Genomic DNA, 10766 nt, shown 5'->3' with positions numbered 1-10766 from the left:
CTTTCTTTCTTCTCTTTTCTTTTTTTTTTTTTGAGAGAGGTTTTTGCTATAGGGTGCGTGCACTCGCCAGAAAGATAGAGAGAGACAGAGAGAGACAGAGAGATAGAAAGCAAGAACTCACCCCCCGGGGGGATGGCCATGCCGCAATCCCTTCTCCTCCATTCTCCTCTCAGGATCTTAGGCACACATGCACATGCACCCAGTATGAGTTAAAGCCACTGGGTCCAGGACTTGAACCATAGTTGACTACATGGGAGGCCAGTGACATAGCCATTACGCCAACTGCTGGTCCCTCAATTTACTTAACATAAAGGTTAAGGTTTTCCTGCTTCTGAAAATAATTCAAATGGCCAAACTACCCCACTAATGATTTCAGGGTCAGGACTTCTTAGGTAAAATGATAATCTCCAGGGTGTGCTGTATACACTTTTCTAATTCTCAGGGTCTTTAATGAGCAATTATGCATAATCATGGGTATTTAAAACAACCCTTTTGATTCTAGAATTCTGTGATTGCAAATTAAACTGTGATGTTTCCTCCAAATGGTTTGGTGGAGATTTGGGGAGGAGAGTGAGGTAGTGAGCCAACCTGAGGGTCTGCATCGCCAGCCTGGGTGAAAGCCTGCCTCGTCCCTACCAGCATGAAGACACATCATATGTCCAGGCTGCCCCAGTATTTACCCACAACATCTGGTATGGAGAGAGCACAAGGTCCGTGCCTCCATTCCAACCAGACCCACGACTTGGTTTATTTGATCTGGTACAGAGGAAGAAAAAGTTTTATACAAAATGACATCTGGGAAAAGATGTACTTGCTTTTCAAAACATTAATAGCCTCATAAATCCATGAGTTTCTAGGACAATGGTAGATGTCTGAATGGGAAATAATATAAAGAGAGAACATTGAAAAGTGAAATGGATTTGAAGTCCATTTGGAATATGTCCGTAGTGCTCTGGCTCCTTAGGTGTTTCTTACTAAAGCCTGAATTAAGTGCTGATTTTCTACCTTGGACAGGAAGGGCCAAGAGAGGAGGGTGTGGGACACTGAACCTAAGACCCAGGTGTCACCAATTTCACTACAATGACAGTGGCCATGCATGTGGGAAGGGGCTGGTTGGACAGTGAGACAGGAAAGGGGTAGCTCTCACCTGAGGCAGATTCTGGAGTGGCGCTGACTGCAGAGGTTGGATCCCTGGGTGATGGACTCTGCCATGAAGGTGGCTGGGAGTTCGCCTGGCACATCCATGCACAGCTGCTGAGTCCGGAGTGTGGCCAGCACAGTCCCGTGGAGTCTGTGCTGTTTCCTGAACTTCCCTATTCAGCCTCATAGTGACTCCTCATCCCTCACTGGAGAGGGGACAGGAAATAGTCATGAGAAGAGCTGGCGTCCCGGGGTCACATGTCAAATGCCAGGGTCCTTCCTTGTTCTCCTCCACTGAGCACTGCTAGACAAATGAAATTTTGCAGTGCTAACTGACACACTTTTCTCATTTTCAAGACTTTTTAATATTTGTTGTACCTGATCCTCCTCCAATTCAACCAGGGACCGCCTTTCCATGGGGGAGTTTTGGAGTGGTGCTAGAAAAATGGAAAGAGAAATAGTTCATAATTTAAAAATTGCAAAAAAATTATTTTAGAGACAAAAGCAGAAATAGAAAGGTACAACTGGTGTCTGCAAGAGCTATCCAAGAGGTGTATGAATGTTTTGTTCATTTTATCTATCAGTATTTAAAACATAAAGAAAGAAAGCATATTTAGCAATCTGGAGAAGCATATAGATCATTTCTCAGGATAAATTTTCTTTTGTTGTTTGTATATTTTTTTTGCCATAGGGTGTGTGCGCTCACCAGAGAGAGACGGTGAGAGGGAAAGTGAGAAATCACAAGCTGCAATCCTTTCTTTTTCATTCTCTTCCTGGGATTTTGGGTGCACACACACAAGGTCCAGAACTCGGACCCTGGTCAGCCATGTAGGAGTCCAGTGCCATAATTACTACGCCACCTATTGGCCCCAGGATAATGTTTTTATAAGCATAAAATATAATACATTGATCACAAAATTAGAGATTTCTTAAAATAAGTCACTGAACTAATATGGAATGACAAACGTCTTATAGAGTAATATATGTGCTTTTTAATGAATAGTTAGATGACAAGATTTAGTGATGGATTGAGTAACTGTTATTTGGGTGATGGTTAGGAAAACAGAACAAAGCTTCCAAGACATTTGGCTGCCAAATAGAGAAAGGATACTAGCTGCAAAAAGATTTGTTGGAAGGGAAGCTTTTATTCCAAGAAACAACAACTAAAAACTAAATCAAAGTGGCATAAAGACAAATGGAATCGATTGTTCCATGTGGCTGAAATTAGGTGGTGACATCCTGTGAGACTGAAAGGGACATGATGAAGATGCATGTTTGCGAAGGGTGGGAGAGGGTGCTACTGGAGATGGTGGGAAAGAGATCTAGCAAGGGAAAAGAGGATCGCAGCTAAGAGGAGGGCCTGGTGGAGACAGAAAACCAAGGGCATAAGAGCAAACACTGCATCCCTTTTATGTCAAGATATTTGAGACACTAAATATTTCTTAATTTCGAAGAACTTCCTTAATTTTTGTAAAGCTGAAGTATTTCCATGCCATCCCCATTGTCGTTTAACACGTTACTCCAAACTCAGCACGGTAAAGCCACATCCACTTATCTCACAATTTCCTGGGTCAGGAGTCTGGAAACAGGTTAGCCGAGGCTTTTGCTCAGTGTCTAAGCAGTCTGCAGTCAAGAGGTTGGCTAAGCTCTAATCTCAGGGGAGGCAGTTTCCTCTTCCTAGGGGGTTGTGGTAGAATCCTGTTCTTTGGAGTTGTCGGACTGGGTTTCTATTTTTCAGTGGGCTGTTGGGTGGAGATGCCCTCAGTGTTTTTAGGTCACCCTTAAGTCATTGCTGTGTGGCCCTCTCCCACGTGGTGGCTTACATCTTCAAAGCCAGCAGGCATCCCTCGGACTTCTTTTAAGGGCTTACCTGATTAGATCAGGCCAATTCTGAGTCGACTGATTAACAACCTAATCAGGGTGTGTTGGTCAGGATTCGCTAGGGAGACAGAACCAATGGGGCATGTACAGATATGTGAGTGTGGATTTATTAGGGGAACTGACTTTGCAGGTAGAAGGAGAGATATGGGCATCACTCCATTTAGAAGGCATCAATGGTTTTATTGTTTACGTGCACATTTTACCCTATGGACTTCTTCCATGGAGCAGAGTTGGCACTGAGCCACAGACAGAAAACAATTTATGTCAGAGGTGGCAGAATAAAACATCGACAGCCCATTGAAACACAATCACAGGCTTTGACTGGTAGAGTGGACTTCTAACCAAAGCCGTCAGTTCACAATTGAGAAGGAACTTTCTCTGGAAAAGCGGAGGTATGCATTATCAAAACAAATTCAATCCAGAACTCAGAATTTCAGAGCTACAGAATTTGCTATGTTGGAAAAACAATGTTTCCTCTTCAGACAGCTATATTGTATTAAAAAACCCCAGGGATTACAGCTGATATCTGATCTAGCATTTAATACTATGACACAGTATTTGTACCCAGACCCTGTGGTCTAACTTTTGAGATTCAAAGAGGTGGTTAAAATGTTTATGCTACAGAGAAGGAGGCAAGGGGAATGGGCATCATTTCAAAAATGTTGATTTTGGAGAAGTAATCCTACACAAAAGCCTTTTGTTCCTGTCCCTTAAGATGCAATGACACCATCCAGCCCTGGCTAGCCTTGGGACGAATCCTCTCGAGGAGGATCTTATTGTGTGCATTTGTGCTCTGATGAAAACACCAAAGCAAAACATAAAGAGAGAACCTTGTCACTCCTGAGGAACTTCTGAGATGCAGTACCCTGTTCAACTTTTCCAGGCATGCTAATGGGCCAGGAGTAGCATTTTGGTTATTTCTAGCTAATCAACTGTTTTCTTCAAATCTGATGGTGGGTGGAAAATGAGAACAGGGATCTGGCAGCTAAATGACAGACTACTGAGAACAGATGGTGGTCTCATATCTCTCTTGCAAGTGAACTATGGCCACCCTTCAGTAGCAGGAGGGATTCTGAGAAAGGGACCTGTACCCAGTTTGAAAAACATGCCAAGGGTGTATGTATGTGCATGCCCAGAATCCTGAGAGAAGAATGGAGAAGGGTTTGCAGTATGGCCATAATTCCTAGGAGGTAATTTCTAACTCTTTCTCTTTCTCCCAGCAAGCACGTGAACCCTATAGCAAATATTAAAAGAGAAACAAACATAAAGTCAAAATACAGGAACATAATTTAGACTGACAGATGACTTCTGAACAATAGAACAATGGAAGCTAAAATAGAGTGGTATTATATCTTGACGTTCAGGTTTGAGGTATGTATTGCATGATAACAAACCACCTTAAAACTTATGTGCTGGGGCCAGCAGGTGTCATGGTGGTTAAAGTGCTGGATTCCCACATGGCCAACCACAGTTCAAGTCCCAGACCTGGTGGCTGCAAACTCACACAGGGTGTGTGTGTGTGTGTGTGTGTTTGTGCCCTCCCAAAATCCTGAGAGGAGAATGGAAAAGAAAGGATTGCCGCGTGGTCATCCCCCTGGGGGTGGTAGTGGTGATTTCTCACTTTCTGTCTCTCCAGTGAGCATATGCACCTATAGAAAAATCTCTAAAAAGATAATAATAAGAAGAAGAACAAAATTTATGGGCTTAAGTCAGTGTGTTCTTGTAACCTTGGCCTGCTGGAAGCTAGGGGACGGGGGCCATAGCATGATGAGAGCCTGTAGAAGGTTTCTCTCTGAAGGAAACTTATGGACTTGATCTAGGTCAAGAGGAACACACTGATAGGTTGAGACCAGTGTTTTAGTTGTGTTTTTTTTTTTTCCAAAGCTGGCTCTGAGATAAGGATTCTGGATCAAGTTGTTTACTTGGGAAGGGAGTAAAGATGAGGATTAAGGGAAGGGGAGGCAGCCGACCAAAGTAAGCTACTGCTGTGGGTTTCTGGAGTTTAATTCTTCTGGAATTTTCTAGAAATGGCATAAAACAGAGCTAAAGCAGTGTTTCCTCTCAGTGTACTAAAGAGGTTCATCAATGCATTTGTTCAGCAGCTACTTCCGAGAGCCACTAAGATCAGACACTGTCTTGTGCAAAGCAGTACATTAGTGAGCAAAATGAACAAGTACATCCTTAAGTAGTTTTCATTCTAGGAGAGAAAAACAGCAGCAGGATAAAAAAGTAAGATCTAGAGTGCGCTGTGACAACTGGTTACAGCTGGCAACTGCCTGTCACATGTGGCTAGTGAGTAACTGAGATGTGACCAGTCCAAATAGACATGTGTTGTAAATATAAAATACTGGATCTCAGAGGCAGACTATATAAAAATGTGTAAAATTTGTCACTCATCCTTTCCCATTGATAACATGATAAAATAAGAATTAAGGTATGTGGGAGAAACTAAACTATATTATTTTAAAAATTAATTTGACCTATTTCTTTTCTTTTCTTCTTTTTTTTTTTGCATTTGATCATTTTATTTACAAAATATAACCAAGACTTTCATCCCTTTCTGGTGAAAATTTTCTTTTCAAATAATTTTACATGGAGGTCCTGGAGACGCATCAATTATAAAACATGTTCAAGTTTAAAATTAACCAATATAAACCCGTACTTTATGTAAGAGTTCTCTATAAAGTTTGTCAATGTAAAAAATAATTTGTTTCTAATGAATATAAGGGCATGTCCAGTTTCTGTCATGACTTATGGAATTATTTTTGCTTTGCTGGAGACCTTTCTCTTCATCGATCCTGATTTTCCTTTGATTCTCTGGATTGTTCAGAGTATCTGTTAGATTTTTTCCTTTGCCTGTCAGCACCATTCTAATACTTATCTTCATCACTTCTAGAACCTGAATGTTTTCTATTCCTTTCCTCTGACTTTGATCTATCTTTTCTTCTAATATGTTCACTGTCCTTATTTCGGTGCCTGTGTTTCTCCTTTTCAGAGAACGAGTTTCTCCTCTCTCCTCTCTTCTTTTGAGAATCATGATGCTTATTTTCCAAGTCGATATGCATCTCTTGTCACAACTCTACTGTAACTGTTTATTTCAAAAGGAACACCTCTGTCTGACAGGTATTTTGTTACTGTATCTCTTCAATTTGTATCTCTTGAATTTTGATCTCTGTGTTTTTCTGATCTTTCTCTCTCAGTTCTTGTTTCCTGGTGCCTTTGTTCTTGCCTTCTTTCTTCTTGTTTCCTATTATTTGTTTGTTGGTTCCTAATCAATTTATCTACTTCTTTATTTCTGGTCTTCCCTTGTCCTTTCTTACATCTTTAGCTGAGGCAGAGCTATGACTGCTGCTAGAGGAAGAATCACTCTCCTCCCTGGATGACTCCGAACTGCTATCACTACTATTGGAATCAGAGTCAGAGGAGTCAGACTCTGAAGAAGAGGATACTGAAGAAGAGAATGGGGAGGATTTCTTTTGCTCGACCTCTGGTTTCTGTGCCACAGTGACCTTTGGTGTATTTTTGAGATACTCTTGCAATTCATCCACTAAACCTCCAAGACATATAGAGGTAAAGAAACTGATGGCAAATTGAGTGTTTCTTGGATTATCTCGGGGCAACAATCCTTCAAAGAATGGCTGAAGGGTTTCATCCTCTAATCTTGCATTAAGTTTAGAAAGACCCATGTATTCACAGAGCTCCTGGAAAAATATTTTGACAAAAATCCTACTAGATGATGTAGTTGTTTCTTCACTCAGTTTTATACATTCAAGAACACTCCATGGAAGTGAATCAGTGTATAAGAGGTGAGCAAACATCTTAGCAATATTTCTCAATTTGTTTGTTTCCAAATGATGAATGGTATCATACTGTTCCTTGAATATACTTTCAAAGGATTTCATATATTCTTTTTTTAGCATGCAAAATTGCCCAGCTAATAAGCCAAAAAATTCTTCATATGTCCTTTGTTGGGCACAGCAATCAAGTATTAGGTTGCAGAGTTCTTTTGTTTGACTTTAGGAAAACTCCATTTTCAGCAGTTCGTGAGCACATTCTTCAAAATCTAAACTCCACTGAATAGTAAGATAAATTGTTAAACTAGATTAATTTCAGTTTTGTCGTGAATTGTTGCTTTCTGTCCTTCTTCACCTTCGTCTCCCTCTTCCTCCTCCCCTTCCTCTTCTTCACTACTTCCAGCATCTTGGTCTGTATTTGAGTCACTGTCTCCTTCATCAAGAACTTCCTTCTTAATAGCTTTGTACTTCTCTTCATTCTCCATAAAATTAGGGTCCATCTCGAAAACATTAAGAACATCTGTGGATTATAGTCATCCTCCAAAGGCAGCATATGGGTGAATTGATCATCTTCTTCTACTAAGTCAAGTCCTTCTAGGATAATTGAGCGGTCCTTGACTCTATCCTTCCATACAGGAAACATCACTTCAATCATATACTGAACTCTTTTATCAATTTCAGACTCATCCTGAAAGTTTTGAAGGCGTTCAGATATTGCATTGATTTCTCTTGGTGACACCTGTGTTAACTTGACACATTTCTTGAGAAAACCAATAGCGACTTCAACACTATCATCCGTTGGTCTTTCCAAGAGTAAAGTATAAAACTTCATGTGACACATTTTCTTTAAGTATAAAACTTCATGTGACACATTTTGGTTAAAAAAATGTGCCACAAATTTTGAAGCATTCTCGCAAAAGTTGCTTATCATTTCTTCGATACCCTTCACCAAAATTAAGAATTAGCCTTTTGAGGATTAATTCTCCGATTTGTGGAAGTTTGAGTTGATAATTGCTAGTAATGCTGTATAAACATGGGTGAATATTGGAGAAGCACTCTATGCTTGCAAAACAGATCTGGACAGCAGGCCTCTTCCTCTAACTATATTTTCTAGAGAAGCTCTTGAATGATAATACTTATTTTAGAAATGTTGACTTTATTGATAAGACCATTGATTGACTTCTTTAGAGCCTCCCAGCTCATCCTCTGGTATGCTAAGCTGTTTTTGTCTGTAACCTGTTCTTGCATCATCCTGAGCTTTGCAGGAGGAATGCAGGTTTCACCAGTGTGAATGAGAAGAAGATCCAGCTCATCTTTCTTCTTCTTTGCAGTAGGTTCATCCTGAGCAGAGGAACTCTGAGTTACTGGTGGTTCTGGGCTTCTTATTCCAGGACATGGAGATTTTTCAGGACCTTTTCTGATCCATATCTCTTTCTCTTTCTCTACATTTTTCTCGGTCCCTACTTCGCGACTCCATGCTATCATCATAAGAACGTCCTCTTGAGTGTTCATAGTCTGACCTGCCATAATCAAAGTAGTCTCTGTCCCGGGGGGATCATTCTTGTTCTAGATACTTGTGATCTGGGGCTGGTTGAAGGCAGTGGGTGGATCCTGACATAGAGACCCAGTTGTGGCGGAAGGGCTTGCTGGTTGTCTCTCTCTCTCTCAAGAAATAAATAAACTGTCTTCTGGAGAGGAGGTCCTCTGATATGAATTATAGATTTCTCTTCTATAACAACCAGAAGAATGTTTTTATCTGTGCCACACTACTTTTCATTTTCTGTTGCTAGTTGATCCAATAAATCAAAGACCCCTTGACTTGTCCAAATAGCAAGTATCTGATGGTTTGAATTCCTTGACAGTTTACTTTTTGTCTGTAAACATCACCTAGAACTCCACCAAGCCGCCATTACACCAGATGTATGCCACTTCTTTTCCCAGGTACCAACAGCAAGAAGGCAGGGTATGAACTACCTGAAAGCCTGACATTAAGTTTTCTGATACATTACCTATTAATTTACTTTAAATATCATACCATAATATCAGCTTCAAAGCAGTTGATCTGGTCACATGTTCTCTTTACGAAGACAGAGACTAAAGAGAAGTTGACATGGACTACAGAGTCCCTATTTCTTTTTACGTATTTGTTTTTTTAAAGTTTTCTTTTATGTTTTAAGTTTTTGCCATAGGGCACAGGTGCTCACCAGAGAGAGACAGACAGTACCAGAGAGAGGGAAAGTGAGAAATCATCCCCCAGAGGGGCTGGTCATGCCACAATCCCTTCTCTTCTATTCCCCTCTTAGGATTTTAGGCATGAAATGCCTAAATCCCACGCACATGCACCTGGCATAAGTTTCAAGCCACCAGTCCAGGGCTTAATTTATGCAGTCAGCTCTGAGGGAGTCCAACACCTTAACCACCACACCATCTGCTGGCCCCACATCTGCACATCTATAACTTTATCCTCAATCACCGGCCTCTTTCTTACATGATCAGTCTGTATCCTCTTGTGTCCACCCGATTGCATGCTCTGTCATCTATGTGATTCCCACAGTTAGACCTTCTCTCTCCCTCACATCAGAGTGCCCAGGATCCTAAGAGGAGAGTGGAGGGGAAGGAATTGTGGGGTGGCCATCCTCCCTGGGGGATGATTTTTCGCTTTCTGTCTCTGTCTTTCTGGTGAGAGCATGCGCCCTAAAGCAAAAACCTCTAAAATAAAGATTTGGAGTGTACCTAAGTATTTATGACAAAATGCAAGGGTGATAAGGGAGTTAGTTGAGTATAGGGAAAAAGAGAACCTTGCAAATGATTGACTGTTATTTTACAGTGTCATTCTAATCAGTTATAGCTTCTGTTGATGTGATTCCTAAAGGACTACGACAAATTTCATTTGCAAAGTGGATGCTATCCAGAGGTGGAGTCTATGTTTCTTTTATCTTAGATCTGGGTGGCCTTTAAGACTGCCTTTTCTAAAAGTGTTTGGTAGAATGACATTCTGTGTCATAAAATGCCATGGGCCTCTACCTGGTTCTCTTGCAATGCTAGCTCATGGAGAACAATCTCCATATTGTAAGGAAACCTAGAAGCCTGTAGAAAGACCTATGTGAAAAGATTGAAGAACTCTGACCCACTGTCAATTGACAGTTACCAAACAATCTATCACTCATGAGACCAAGTCATCTTGGAAGTAGATTCTATTGGATTGTCGGAAGTTCTTTTTTTTTTTGTAATTTTTATGAAAAAAATCTTTAAAAATACATTCACTCACTGTTTATAGCAGTGACGTTTCCCAGCATCAATTCACTGTATATTAGTCCAGTTGAAGATATTATCATACATGTTATCATCAACAGATAGTTTTCCATTTTTGTAACCTTTAAATGTTTTGTTTCTTTCCTTTCCCCCGGATTCCCTTCCTCTCACCCTCCCTCACCTCCCACCCTAAATGATGTACATTTTCTATGTTATTCTATGCAGAAATGTGTCATGACTCTTCTGACGACCCAGTATATTCCTCAGTTGAGCCCTTTAGTTGGTTCTATGAGGAAAAGAGACGTGCCATCCTTGTTGAGCCATAACCACATAGCAGACTGTTGAGTGAAATAAACAATGATGGTTTTTTTAAGGCATTACATTTTGGGGTGGTTATGTAATAATAGAAAACTGCAACATATTAAGTACTTTGCAGTGAAGTAGTTCCACACAAAAATAAAGTGGAAAACATTTGACATTGACGCTGGGAAGGAGTAATAGGCAAATGCTGGAAGGACTTTATGAAGACTGTTGGAGAGAGCCTTTAAGACCCCAGGAGAATGGTAGTGGAAGTCTAAATGGAGGCTGACCGTGAGGGCTTAAAGGAATGTGAGAATAGTGTCACTGAAAGTTGGAGAGAAAGAAATAATTGATAAGTAGTGTTGGAAAGTTTTGCAATACTGTCATTTCAAGTTCCCT

At 40.6% G+C, this 10766-nt stretch overlaps 1 pseudogene; it reads right to left on the bottom strand.

Moving 5' to 3' along the window:
• Nucleotides 1–5780: 5780 nt before the first annotated feature.
• On the bottom strand, nt 5781–8592 carry LOC102491984 (pre-mRNA-splicing factor CWC22 homolog; annotated as a pseudogene).
• Between the last annotated feature and the right edge of the window lie 2174 nt (nt 8593–10766).

Source organism: Tupaia chinensis, unplaced genomic scaffold, assembly GCF_000334495.1.
Source record: "Tupaia chinensis unplaced genomic scaffold, TupChi_1.0 Scaffold143836_1, whole genome shotgun sequence".
NCBI lineage: Eukaryota > Metazoa > Chordata > Mammalia > Scandentia > Tupaiidae > Tupaia > Tupaia belangeri.
The sequence above is the reverse complement of the archived record's forward strand: the minus strand, read 5'-3'. Positions and strand labels throughout refer to the sequence as shown.